This window comes from Bufo bufo, chromosome 2 (assembly GCF_905171765.1).
Source record: "Bufo bufo chromosome 2, aBufBuf1.1, whole genome shotgun sequence".
Taxonomy (NCBI): domain Eukaryota; kingdom Metazoa; phylum Chordata; class Amphibia; order Anura; family Bufonidae; genus Bufo; species Bufo bufo.
Genome location: NC_053390.1, coordinates 393,222,873 through 393,237,075, shown reverse-complemented (window position 1 = coordinate 393,237,075; position 14,203 = coordinate 393,222,873). Strand labels below are relative to the sequence as shown.

The following is a 14,203-nucleotide window of genomic DNA, read 5'->3' as shown; positions in this document are numbered from 1 at the left end:
AAATACCGTAAAAGGACTGAACTGAAGACATCCAGATGCATCCTGAATGGATTGCTTTCCATTCAGAATGCATTAGGATAAAACTGATCAGTTTTTTTCCGGTATTGTGCCCCTAGGACGGAACTCAATACGCAACTGTAAAAGTACCCTAACTTGCCGCCCCCTTGCAGTTTTGCCACCGCCTCACTTTGCCCCCTGTTTACCCGCAGTGTAGTCAAGGGATCCAGAGGAACTTCAGTACTAAAAATGCATCATACCCAGGATCCACACTATTCATAAATATTGCACAGTTTTCAGTATTTAGTTTTCTCGTAAATTGTTGCAATCTACATCAGTACCCCCCCCCCATCCTCCTCAAAATGACTATTCTCTGTAAGTTAAGATTACAATATATTGGATCCTATGAAAGAGCTGTTCTAATAATAGCTTGCTTGGTGTAGTGCAAAGTATACATTAAATCACAGTATAATGAGTAAAGTCCACGCCTGACATACACATAAAAAGGTATTTAATTGCATCACAGCTGCTATTTTTTTGCTTACTTTGTGAAGGAACATTTTCGCAGTCAATGATTTCCTGCATTTGTTGTTCACACTGCTCTAGCTCTACAGGACACGCAAAAAGCATTTAGCCAATTATACATGTAATGAGATAAAAAATAGGACCTGAAATGATTAATTTTTAATGATAAGAATAGGGGAGTGGAAAGTGCAACAGAAAGGTCAGCGAACCCAAGTGAATGAGAGAACCCAGGCTGAGAAGAACACCCAGGGTGAAAGAACTGTCTGCAAAATACTAATGTATCCCCTGTCATGTATATTTAATCCTCTTCTATTATTTGACAATGCAGTCATTTATGGCATTACTGTCAAATCTCTTCCAACAGGATACTGTCCCTGTTGTGAAATTAAATATTTTATCATCATGCTACCCAAAGGCACAGTGAACACATTTTTCCACTAAGATCAACATAACAACCAATGCACAAATGAAGACTTATGAGTTATGTCAGTTAAGGTTCTCATTCATTCATTAAGGTCATGGTATATCAGTAGTACACTGCTCAAAAAAATAAAGGGAACACTTAAACAACACAATGTAACTCCAAGTCAATCACACTTCTGTGAAATCAAACTGTCCACTTAGGAAGCAACACTGAGTGACAATCAATTTCACATGCTGTTGTGCAAATGGGATAGACAACAGGTGGAAATTATAGGCAATTAGCAAGACACCCCCAATAAAGGAGTGGTTCTGCAGGTGGTGACCACAGACCAATTCTCAGTTCCTATGCTTCCTGGCTGATGTTTTGGTCACTTTTGAATGCTGGCGGTGCTTTCACTCTAGTGGTAGCGTGAGACGGAGTCTACAACCCACACAAGTGGCTCAGGTAGTGCAGCTTATCCAGCATGGCACATCAATGCGAGCTGTGGCAAGAAGGTTTGCTGTGTCTGTCAGCGTAGTGTCCAGAGCATGGAGGCGCTACCAGGAGACAGGCCAGTACATCAGGAGATGTGGAGGAGGCCGTAGGAGGGCCACAACCCAGCAGCAGGACCGCTACCTCCGCCTTTGTGCAAGGAGGAACAGGAGGAGCACTGCCAGAGCCCTGCAAAATGATCTCCAGCAGGCCACAAATGTGCATGTTTCTGCTAAAACGGTCAGAAACAGACCCCATGAGGGTGATATGAGGGCCCGACGTCCACAGGTGGGGGTTGTGCTTACAGCCCAACACCGTGCAGGACGTTTGGCATTTGCCAGAGAACACCAAGATTGGCAAATTCGCCACTGGCGCCATGTGCTCTTCACAGATGAAAGCAGGTTCACACTGAGCACATGTGACAGACGTGACAGAGTCTGGAGACGCCGTGGAGAACGTTCTGCTGTCTGCAACATCCTCCAGCATGACCGGTTTGGCATTGGGTCAGTAATGGTGTGGGGTGGCATTTCTTTGGAGGGCCGCACAGCCCTCCATGTGCTCGCCAGAGGTAGCCTGACTGCCATTAGGTACCGAGATGAGATCCTCAGACCCCTTGTGAGACCATATGCTGGTGCGGTTGGCCCTGGGTTCCTCCTAATGCAAGACAATGCTAGACCTCATGTAGCTGGAGTCTGTCAGCAGTTCCTGCAAGACGAAGGCATTGATGCTATGGACTGGCCCGCCCGTTCCCCAGACCTGAATCCAATTGAGCACATCTGGGACATCATGTCTCGCTCTATCCACCAACGTCATGTTGCACCACAGACTGTCCAGGAGTTGGCAGATGCTTTAGTCCAGGTCTGGGAGGAGATCCCTCAGGAGACCGTCCGCCACCTCATCAGGAGCATGCACAGGCGTTGTAGGGAGGTCATACAGGCACGTGGAGGCCACACACTACTGAGCCTCATTTTGACTTGTTTTAAGGACATTACATCAAAGTTGGATCAGCCTGTAGTGTGTTTTTCCACTTTAATTTTGAGTGTGACTCCAAATCCAGACCTCCATGGGTTGAAAAATTTGATTTCCATTTTTTTATTTTTGTGTGATTTTGCTGTCAGCACATTCAACTATGTAAAGAACAAAGTATTTCAGAAGAATATTTAATTAACTCAGATCTAGGATGTGTTATTTTTGTGTACCCTTTATTTGAGCAGTGTAATAAGTAACATAAAATGGACTTGTACTTTTTTTTCTTGAAGATGTTTTGCTAGTCATCCAACTGGCTTTCTCAGTTAGAATAGCTTGTACGAGAAATCTCTGGCATTAAACACTGGTGACTTGTGTTACAGTGGTGGAGGTAAGAAGTTGATTGCATTTGCATGAATGATGCCATTAGGTGTGTAACAACTCTCTTCAGGAGGCAGTTTAATCACAGCTAATTGCTACAGTCATGCAAATGCAATCAACATGTTACCTCCATGACTGAAACATCAGTCACCAGTATTTAATGCTGAAGATTTCTTGTACAAGCCATTCTAATTGAGAAAGCCATTCAGATGAATAGCAAAATGCCTTCAAGAAAAAAAAATTCATAAGTCCAGATGCTCTGACTTATTACTACTGATACTTATGAGTTAGGACATTACACATACTGTATGTTTGGAAACATTAGTGATTAACGTTCACATGACATTATGCAAACAAACTTTACTCAAAGCTACGATTAAAATGTGAGAACTGTATAGGATGAATAAAAGCTCAAACATGTTCTTTATATAGAACTCCATTCCAGTTCATAGTTGACAAAATGGTACACACTTTCCCAAGATGCTTTGCTGCTGTAAAATGTGCAATGTATATGTCATATATGTAATTCATCACATGTCATGGATCTGTAAAAATATACAGTATCCCTCATTTTTGTAAATATTTTATTATATCTATGGGACAACACTGAACATATGACACTTTGATGTAAAGCAGTCAGTCAGTATACACCGTTATACAAGCTTGTATACTACTTTGTATTAAAGTGTCAAATCTTTAGTGTTGTCCAATGAAAAGACAGAATCAAATATTTACTAAAATGTCAGGGGTCTACTCACTTTTGTCAGACACTGTAAGTGACAAACAGTGATGAAAGACAAACAATGCATTAGTATTCTTCTAAAAGGCACATGGAACTTGTTGGGAATTTCAGCTCCCCACTATCACCCTAGCTATAGTGCTCCACAGGGGCGTAGCTATGGGGGTGCAAAGGTAGCAGTCGCTACCGGGCCCAGGAGCCTGAGAGGGACAAAAAGACCATTGTGCTGCATAAAAAGACACCAGTATTATAGAAAGTGCTTGATGGTCAAGTTACACCTCTGGCTGGAGGGAAGGGTTTAGGTCAAGAATTTGGCATGGGGGAAGGGGGGGTTGCCGAGTTAATTTTAGCCTCAGGCAGCATAAAGGCTATGTGCCCCTGGCCACAAAGCACTGACGAAAGGGGTACCGAAGCTGAACTCTTGCACCAGTGTCCATGTGCCTTTAGCTACGCCCCTGGGTGCAAGGGTTCAGCTTGGGCCCCCCTTTCCTCAGTGCTTTGTGGCCAGGGGCAGGGAAGCACATGGCCTTTGCGCTACCCCCCATGCCAAATGCTTGGCCTAACCCTTTCCCTCCAGTAAGAGGTGTAACTTGACCAGCATACACTTTCTATAATACTATATTATAATACTATTGTGTTATTTCACAATATAGAATGTGCACTGACTTATTGCTTCTAGGATACTATTCATCTATAAATCTACACCAATTAATCGAGAATCAGAAATTTGGAAAACTCTGTCATAACTAATTTTAAAGTGTCTGATCTTTCAATGAGGATAATAATTTTTCTCAGCAATGCAGGCACTAGAGATGAGCAACGTTCTCAAAAATTTGATTCGGCTGCTTCGGCGAATTTCACAAAGAAATTCACTTTGTCATGAATTACTTCGTTATGAAGCGCATTTCTTTGTGAGTAGCGCACCCTGTCATTGAACCCTACAAATTCCGTGTTCATCGCTGATCGCGGCATCTGAGATGACCATTGAGGGCTGTCAGGGGTTAATCTGTTAAAAAAAAAAGTTTAAATGAAAAATACTCACTTTATCCATTTTAATGAGAAGAGTCCGCCACGGTCATCTTGATTGAAAATCTAGCACAAAAGCTCACACGCTGCGTGATGATGCCATCACGCTGGACGATGTGGTGACGTCATAAATCACCGCACACAAGATTTTTCGTGGGGCATCTTCAATCAAGATGGCCACTGGTGGACTTTTTGCAGGCAAATGAATGAGATGAGTATGATCTTTTTTTTTAAATGCCATATTATGAACAATTGATTCGTTACCCAGAAGCACAAGAAAATTTGCCTTTGTGGCGAATCAATATTTTCCTGAAATTCGTATAGAAGTCCACTTTGTCAACTTCGATTCGCTCAACACCAGAAGGCACATACTGTATGAACATGGGACCAACACAGATGCCTTCTGCTGCCAAGTGCACATGTAACAGGTCAGCCATAGGTTACAAATCTGCAGAAGCCCTTTAATATACTTATGTGAGTGGCGCAGGGGCCAAAGATGTACCAGATTTATTGAGAAGCATGTGCATGTTAATATATGTTAATATATTTGGCACATCATATTCCAGTGCAGCTTAAATTAAAACTGGTGTATAAAAAAATAGTATAGTATATACATAGTATTTCAAGTGAGTGTAAACACCAGGTATTCCAGGTTTCTCCAATACTCCAAAAATACAGTGATTCCTATGCAACTGACCTTAGTGTGTTTGTGTCTGGTATAGGGAAATTAAAAATTGTGAGCCCAATGGGGACAGGAACCAAAATGAATGGTGACAATCTCTGTACAGCACTGCGGAATATGCAGCCATATATAAGAAACAGAAATAAATAAATGCATTGTGTATACATTGCTTACATCTGGGTCACCCAGACTAAGGGGCCTTGGGTATTACAAATGGGTCCCAATGCAAAAATAAGACAATGTTGTAAAAGTCAAGCCATTCACCTTTCACTACCAAGGAGATAGTTTATATGTCATGACTTTAAAAGATTGGTGAATATTTAAATCCGAGAATATTAGCTTTTAAGTGATACCAGAATCAAAGTCGTAGCTACAGTATTTATGGAGCAGCACTCATTTCATGTTGGGGAGCAGGAAGAAAAGTTATACCTTGTTCTGTGTCTGTGCAGGGAAGGGGGAAGCTGCAAGTGAGAGCAGGAAGAAAAATAGCATGTTACTGTCACCAACCCTGTGTAGTCTTCCATTTACCTCGAAATTTAGTTCACGGAATCCGCCTCTTATCAATCAGAGAGAATATAAGCCATCTGGCTGTGGTGATGAGCTGCATATCTAATCACCTTCTCCCCACTGTGCCTAATCAGGCCATTTGTTAACTTGAATGTTTTAACATCCAGATCGCTGAGAGTTTTGGCTTATTAGTTTGGATGATTTTGTATATACAGTCCTGATCAAAAGTTTAAGACCACTTGAAAAATGGCAAAAAATCATATTTAGCATGGCTGGATCTTAACAAGGTTCCAAGTAGAGCTTCAACATGCAACAAGAAGAAATGGGAGTGAGACAAAACATTTTTTGAGCATTCAATTCAATGAAAACAACGAATAAACTGAAACAGGTTGTTTTTCAGCTGATCAAAAGTTTAGGACCACACCTCCAAAAAAAAACGAAACCCCCCCAAAACAGAAATCCAACTTCCAAACATGAACTCAGTAATGAGTAGCTCCGCCGTTATTGTTTATCACTTAAAAAATTAGTTTCGGCATGCTTGATGCAAGCGTTTCCATGAGGTGAGTGGGAACATTTCTCCAAGTGGTGAAGACGGCCGCACGAAGGCCATCTACTGTCTGGAACTGTTGTCCATTTTTGTAAACTTCCCTCGCCATCCATCCGCAAAGGTTCTCAATTGGATTTAGATCGGGGGAACACGCAGGATGGGCCAAAAGAGTGATGTTATTCTCCTGTAAGAAGTCCCTTGTCCTGCGGGCATTGTGTACTGTAGCGTTGTCCTGTTGAAAAACCCAGTCGTTAACACACAGACGAGGGCCCTCAGTCATGAGGAATGCTCTCTGCAACATCTGGACATAGCCAGCGGCTGTTTGACACCCCTGCACTTTCTGAAGCTCCATTGTTCCACTGAAGGAAAAAGCACTCTAGACCATTATGGCGCCCCCTCCACTGTGGCGCGTAGAAAACATCTCAGGTGGGATCTGCTTGTCATGGCAGTAACGTTGGAAACCATCAGGACCGTCAAGGTTAAATTTTTTCTCATCATAGAATAATTCTTCCACTTTTGAATGTCCCATGTTTGGTGCTCTCTTGCAAAGTCCAAACGAGCAGTTCTGTGGCGTTCAAGGAGACGAGGTCTTTGAAGACGTTTTTTGTTTTTTAAGCCCTTCAGTCTCAGATGCCGTCTGATGGTTATGGGGCTGCAGTCAGCACCAGTAAGGGCCTTTATTTGGGTCGAGGATCGTCCAGTGTCTTGACGGACAGCTAATTGGATCCTCCGACTCAGTGCTGATGAAATTTTTTTGGGTCTTCCACTTTACTTTTTTGTTCTATAACCCTCAGGATCATTTAAGAAATTCCAAATGACTGTCTTACTGCGTCCCACCTCAGCAGCGATAGCGCGCTGTGAGAGACCCTGCTTATGCAGTTCAACAACCCGACCATGTTCAAAAAGGGAGAGTTTTTTTTGCCTTTGCCATCACAACGTGTGACTACCTGACAGAAAATGTGTCATGCCCCACTCTGACGATGTGCGGAGCTCGGCCAGGATAGCAGCACGAGTTTAGGATTTGTTTTGGTGCCGTGCTGGATCCGCCTCTCATCAGGTGCACTGGGTGGAGTCATTAGTTTAAATGGTCTCCAGCTAAGTGCTCTGAGCGGATTATACTGATCATTTTGGTCTGGGAAGTTTGGAGGAAGGTTGGCTGTCAGTTCCTGCTCTCAGAAGATAAGTGTCATTTCTTGTTTGGTTGTTATTGTCATCTATCCCATCCAGGTTCTGTGCGAGCAGGCTGCTCCCATCTCCCCACTTCACCATCTCAGGGAGTTCAGGGTTTTGTCAGTTCAGGCTGGAGGACACAGCACACCTACCTTCAAGGTCTGCCTGTCGGCTGAGCAGTGCAGGGAAAGAGGTCAGGGATAAACTAGGAGGTGACCCTTCCCCTGTCTCTCGTCCAGAGCCTGGTTGGTGTGTTATCTTTTATACTGTGCACGTCCGCCATGACAAAATGACAATGAATCCACATCTTTGGACAGATTTGGCCTTTTAAAGGCATGTGGTCCTAAAATCAGCTAAAAAACAGCCTGTTTCAGTTTAATCGTTATTTTCAATTAATTGAATGCTCAAATTTTTTTTGGTCTCACTCTCATTTCTTCTTGTTGCATGTTGAAGCTCTACTTGGAACCTTTTTAATATCCAACAATGTAAAATATGATTTTTTGCCATTTTTCAAGTGGTCTTAAACTTTTGATCAGGACTGTATGAGCATGAGCAATAAGGTAGAAGTGGCAGGTATGAACTCTTCACATGTTGATTTTTTAGGAGGTGTTGCTATTTGGGGCTTTGCTTGGGTTAGTCGTCTAGCTATAACCTGTATTTGTAGGTGTTTTTTTAAAACATCGCATTTTGATGGAAAACTGCATGGAGGTGTTTTTGAATGTAAAAAACAGTGTGGCACTTTCACTATGTGACAGGTGTCTAATCTGAGAAACTATATAGGTATGAGGGCATAATAGGATATTTTCTTTAATCACTTACATTTTACTTCTTTATATCCAAAGTGTGAAAACTGTTCTGAAACCTTTGGTCTTTCACAGAAATGGATTGAGGCTATAAAGTCTGAATGTATTTTTGTTTGATTCTTTCTAAAACTTTGTTTGAAATGCTGTTTTCGTACAGCATTAAAATGTATTGGCTCAGTGGAGGAAACTTGGTCTAGCCCGAAGTTGCGCGAGACTTCAGAAAATAACTTCGGTATTGCTATCTGCTTATTTAAAACCATTCTAACATAGGAATCTGAAGTTGAGTTCGGTACCAAGGTACCAGCCAGTACCAAACCTGACTTCGGATTCCTATTCAAAAATGTTTTTAAATAAGCAGATAGGAATATCAGGATCATTCACCAAAGTCTTTTGCAACTTCGACAGAGCCAATACATTTTAATGCTTTATGGAAACAGCATTTCAAATCAAAGTTTTTGAACGAATTGACTTTGGCTCTATCCTCGGAAGCTCGATTCGCTCAAGCCTACTGAGGATAGGTCATCAGTACAAAAATCTCGGAAAACCCCTTTAAAGTTGCAGAAACACTCATGCTTTATAAAAATAAATGAGGTGCCACCTGTCTTTTATAATGCACTTTCTACAAATTCATCTAGATGTCTTACCAGAAAATATGGACATCGTAAGGATAAGCATCAAGTTTAAATTCATCAAGATACCTTAAAGGGGTTGTCTAGGAATAATTAAAAATGGTCGCAAGCCACTTGTCCTGCAAAGCGAGCAAGACTAGTTGCCACCACTTGCAGAGCTGCCTAAGGGAGTGAAGGATCAAATCCACAGGCGTAGTTTGTGCTGTTAGACAGAAAGGCGCACTATAGGGTAATACCGTACAGAACAGGTAAGTATTGATTCCAGAATAATGCTCACCTTGCAAAGGTGTGCTACCTGTAGGCACAACTCTAGATAAAGCTCATCAAGATGTATACTGGAATCCAGATGTCAATTGCTCTGCAGCCGCGAATGGAGGTCTTCCTATCAGAGATGCCTGAAATCCCCAGGAAGATGCAAACTTTCCAAAAACCAGATTCTCCTACGGCGCAAGGAAACCTCGGTCCAGATAGTTGAAGGTTGAGGTCTTTATTGCAGAATTACAATGCGTTTCGGGGAAACTCTCCCCTTCATCAGGTAAAACACTGCATATACATGCTATCATACATCAAACATATATATATACACATATATATAGTAAAAAAAAAACGCCAAAAGGGGGTTCAAGGGTGGGGAGGTGGTGGTCCCAGGGGTGATCAGTATGTTCCATTGTGTATTTAATTCAAATTTATATAAAAGTCAATATATCATGTGTTTTCAAGGTTACATTGGTAGTACAAGTGGTGTACGCTGAAAAAATAGTTTATTGCTGAAAAAATTATGTCCCGAAGTCCTGGGACGATGGTTCAGAAAGCGGACGTCACGTGACCGGAGTTCCAAAAACGTTACCGCGCTCGGCACCACGTGGTGCTTGGTAGCTAGGCAACAGAAAGCTCAGGGCTGGGCTTGTGGCAAGAATGTATGGCCGGGACCGAGGTCCTTCATAACTGAATGGGACAGGAAAGGAGGAGGTGCCCCGGGGTCACATGAGTGCAAGTTGCGGTCACGTGATCGTATCACCAGGGGAACGGGCCGGCGGCCGGCTGTATTAGATGGGCTGGCAAGAGGGGGAAGAGAGGGTTGAATGGATTGGATGATAATGATAAAATGGCACGAGGGGGAGGGAAAGGGGGATAAAAATTAGGATATTTGTGATACAATAATATAATATATGGTAGAAGGGCCACTATAATAAGTGAGTGGTATGTAATATTGAACAAGAAAGTAAGTTATTGATAATATTAATAGGGAATCACATGGCTAAAAAGAGGGAGGAGATGTGCACATTAATAGATTCTTTGCATAAAATGGAACATATAAAGGACAACTAATAAATAGTCATATAATAATAGTCATAAAATACTAATAGTATAAGGTGTTGGGATTACATATAAAACTATAATTATAAATAAATAAGCAATGATATTCTACCGATTTAAAAAAAATTCACATAGTTAAAAATATTGAAAAGTAATATGATTAAATGAAAAAAAAACATAAGGCCGTCACAGTTCTTCATAAGTTAATTTCAAATGCCTCGTTGAGACCATGGGGATTAAAAAAACTAAGTTTGTACATCCAGAACATCTCGCGTTTCCTTATTGTCTGGGTAGTATTGTGACAATTTGTGTGGATTTGTTCGATGGGTATAATCCAAAAACCTGAATAAAGGCCCTGGTGATGGTCTGTGGCATGTCTGGAAACGCTATGCTATAAAAACTTCCTTTTTATATTTGATCGGTGCTTTTTTAACTTGTAACCCACACGGGCATTCCAATTGGTAGATGACATTGCTTGATCCACAGTCTAGATGTTGCTTGATTGAGAAGGTTTCCCCATAAAATTTACTGCAGAATCTAGTAGATGTGCGAATAGAAGAACAGCATAAACATTTCGGTTGGTTACACTTCAAACTTCCTGGTGGTTCCGAGGGAGATATCCTATTGGGGGTACCCGTCTTTTTTGTTGTATATGTGTCCGCAGTTTGCTCGGGGCCAGTAGATTCTTTAGGGTTAAGGCTCACCTGAATGTGAGTGGGGGTTGGGTGGATAACGTTTTTCTCTATACACTGCGTGCAGAATTATTAGGCAAATGAGTATTTTGACCACATCATCCACTTTATGCATGTTGTCTTACTCCAAGCTGTATAGGCTCGAAAGCCTACTACCAATTAAGCATATTAGGTGATGTGCATCTCTGTAATGAGAAGGGGTGTGGTCTAATGACATCAACACCCTATATTAGGTGTGCATAATTATTAGGCAACTTCCTTTCCTTTGGCAAAATGGGTCAAAAGAAGGACTTGACAGGCTCACAAAAGTCAAAAATAGTGAGATATCTTGCAGAGGGATGCAGCACTCTTAAAATTGCAAAGCTTCTGAAGCGTGATCATCGAACAATCAAGCGTTTCATTCAAAATAGTCAACAGGGTCGCAAGAAGCGTGTGGAAAAACCAAGGCGCAAAATAACTGCCCATGAACTGAGAAAAGTCAAGCGTGCAGCTGCCAAGATGCCACTTGCCACCAGTTTGGCCATATTTCAGAGCTGCAACATCACTGGAGTGCCCAAAAGCACAAGGTGTGCAATACTCAGAGACATGGCCAAGGTAAGAAAGGCTGAAAGACGACCACCACTGAACAAGACACACAAGCTGAAACGTCAAGACTGGGCCAAGAAATATCTCAAGACTGATTTTTCTAAGGTTTTATGGACTGATGAAATGAGAGTGAGTCTTGATGGGCCAGATGGATGGGCCCGTGGCTGGATTGGTAAAGGGCAGAGAGCTCCAGTCCGACTCAGACGCCAGCAAGGTCGAGGTGGAGTACTGGTTTGGGCTGGTATCATCAAAGATGAGCTTGTGGGGCCTTTTCGGGTTGAGGATGGAGTCAAGCTCAACTCCCAGTCCTACTGCCAGTTTCTGGAAGACACCTTCTTCAAGCAGTGGTACAGGAAGAAGTCTGCATCCTTCAAGAAAAACATGATTTTCATGCAGGACAATGCTCCATCACACGCGTCCAAGTACTCCACAGCGTGGCTGGCAAGAAAGGGTATAAAAGAAGAAAATCTAATGACATGGCCTCCTTGTTCACCTGATCTGAACCCCATTGAGAACCTGTGGTCCATCATCAAATGTGAGATTTACAAGGAGGGAAAACAGTACACCTCTCTGAACAGTGTCTGGGAGGCTGTGGTTGCTGCTGCACGCAATGTTGATGGTGAACAGATCAAAACACTGACAGAATCCATGGATGGCAGGCTTTTGAGTGTCCTTGCAAAGAAAGGTGGCTATATTGGTCACTGATTTGTTTTTGTTTTGTTTTTGAATGTCAGAAATGTATATTTGTGAATGTTGAGATGTTATATTGGTTTCACTGGTAAAAATAAATAATTGAAATGGGTATATATTTGTTTTTTGTTAAGTTGCCTAATAATTATGCACAGTAAAAGTTACCTGCACACACAGATATCCCCCTAAAATAGCTAAAACTAAAAACAAACTAAAAACTACTTCCAAAAATATTCAGCTTTGATATTAATGAGTTTTTTGGGTTCATTGAGAACATGGTTGTTGTTCAATAATAAAATTAATCCTCAAAAATACAACTTGCCTAATAATTATGCACTCCCTGTATATGGATCTCTTTTTAGGATATACCAATGTTTAGAAAGGATATTTCTGATATCCTGATTGTTACGCTGGGTTTCCCCTTTCTATCTGTATTCACATGTAGACAATCTTCCTGTGAAAGAGCCTTCGCTCTATTGAAGGCTGCTTCTATAATTGTGGAGGGATAACCGTTCTGGAGAAACCTTGTGCGGATAACCTCACGCTGAGATAAAGTCTGTATTCAAGGGGCAGTTACATCTTATCCTCTTGAATTGGCTAAAGGGAATATTAATTTTCCACTTTTTATAGTGTGAGCTAGTGAAGTCCAAGTAGCTGTTAGAATCTACATTTTTTTTAAAAAAGGTGCGGGTCTCTATTGTGTTATTAATGATATTTAATTCAAGGTCTAGGTATTCAATTCTAGAAGGATCCTGTTTGCCGGATAAGGTGATGCTCCAGTTAGTAGAGTTGAGGTACTCAATGAAATTTTTGATAGAGCGGGTGTCTTCATTCCATATAAATATTAAGTCATCGATATACCGTCGATAGAATATAATATTTTCTTTCCAAAAGGTAGAGCCATATATGAATACATCTTCAAATGCCCCCATACTTAAGTTTGCAAAGCTGGGCGCGAATCACGTGCCCATTGCTGTCCCTCTTGTCTGTAGATAGAGTACGTCCTCGTACGTTTTTTCTCCCATCTAACCTCCTTGAGTGATGTTATCAAAGAGGTGGAGTCCCTAAGGTATGACGGTAATTTTACAACATATTTTTATGAAAAGACATCAACGTATTGCGATAAGTTGCAAGTAAGTGAAGAGATCCCTGAGATGATGGGACAGCCTGGTGGGTTCTTTGTGTTCTTATGAATTTTGGGTAAATGGTAAAATATTGCAGTTGCTGGATCTGAAATAAGAATATATTCTTGTTCTTTCTTGTTGAGTATGTGTTTAGCTGACTCAATGAGGGCCTTGAATGCCAGCTTGTGCTCCGTTGTTGGATCTTCTGTAAGGGGAAGATAGTAATTGGCATCTGATAAGATACGGTGTGCCTCTCTGATATAATCTCCTCTATCTTGAATTACTACACCCCCACTTTTGTCTGCACTGCGGATCACGATTTCGGTGTTCTCCGGTAAGTGTTTGACTGCTAGTTTCTCTTTGGAATTGAGGTTGCAGTTGAGTATAGGCTTCTGGTGAATAGTGCGGAAATCTTCCATTACTAGGTCATAAAAAGTGTCTATAAAATTGCCCTTATGGTGCGTGGGGTAAAAATTAGATGGAGGTCTTAGTTCGGTTAAAATATGTCTTGTTGGAGTTTTCCAAAATACTAAAATGTCTTTTGAGAGTTAATTTCCTAATAAAGTTGTTAAGGTCAAGAAAGAGATAAAAAAACTTCATTATTGGATGAGGGGCAGAATGAGAGGCCTTTTGACAAGAGGGAGGTTTCCTCCGCATTGAGCTCATATGTTGATAAGTTGAAGAACTTCACTTCTTGATTCTCTGGGTCTCTGAATCTTATGCTTTCCATTTTGCTTTTGCCTCCTCTACATCCCCTTCTGCATTTTTTCTTTTTGCCGGTCTTTTGCCCAGTGGGTGAAAATAATTGGTGATATTTAATGTGTTGGGGATTTTCAGTATGGGGTACACTGTAGTAGGTGTGAGAATTGGAGGCAAGGATAAAAAAAATTTGGATGGTCCTAAATTGATGCCAAAATTAATATGATAA

The 14,203-nt window shown here is 41.4% G+C and overlaps 1 protein-coding gene across 1 annotated transcript in view; it reads right to left on the bottom strand.

Moving 5' to 3' along the window:
* The window catches only part of SLC24A2 (solute carrier family 24 member 2), a 330,968-nt gene that overhangs the window by 174,499 nt on the left and 142,266 nt on the right, over positions 1–14,203 (bottom strand). The gene's annotated exons all lie outside the window — the stretch shown is intronic.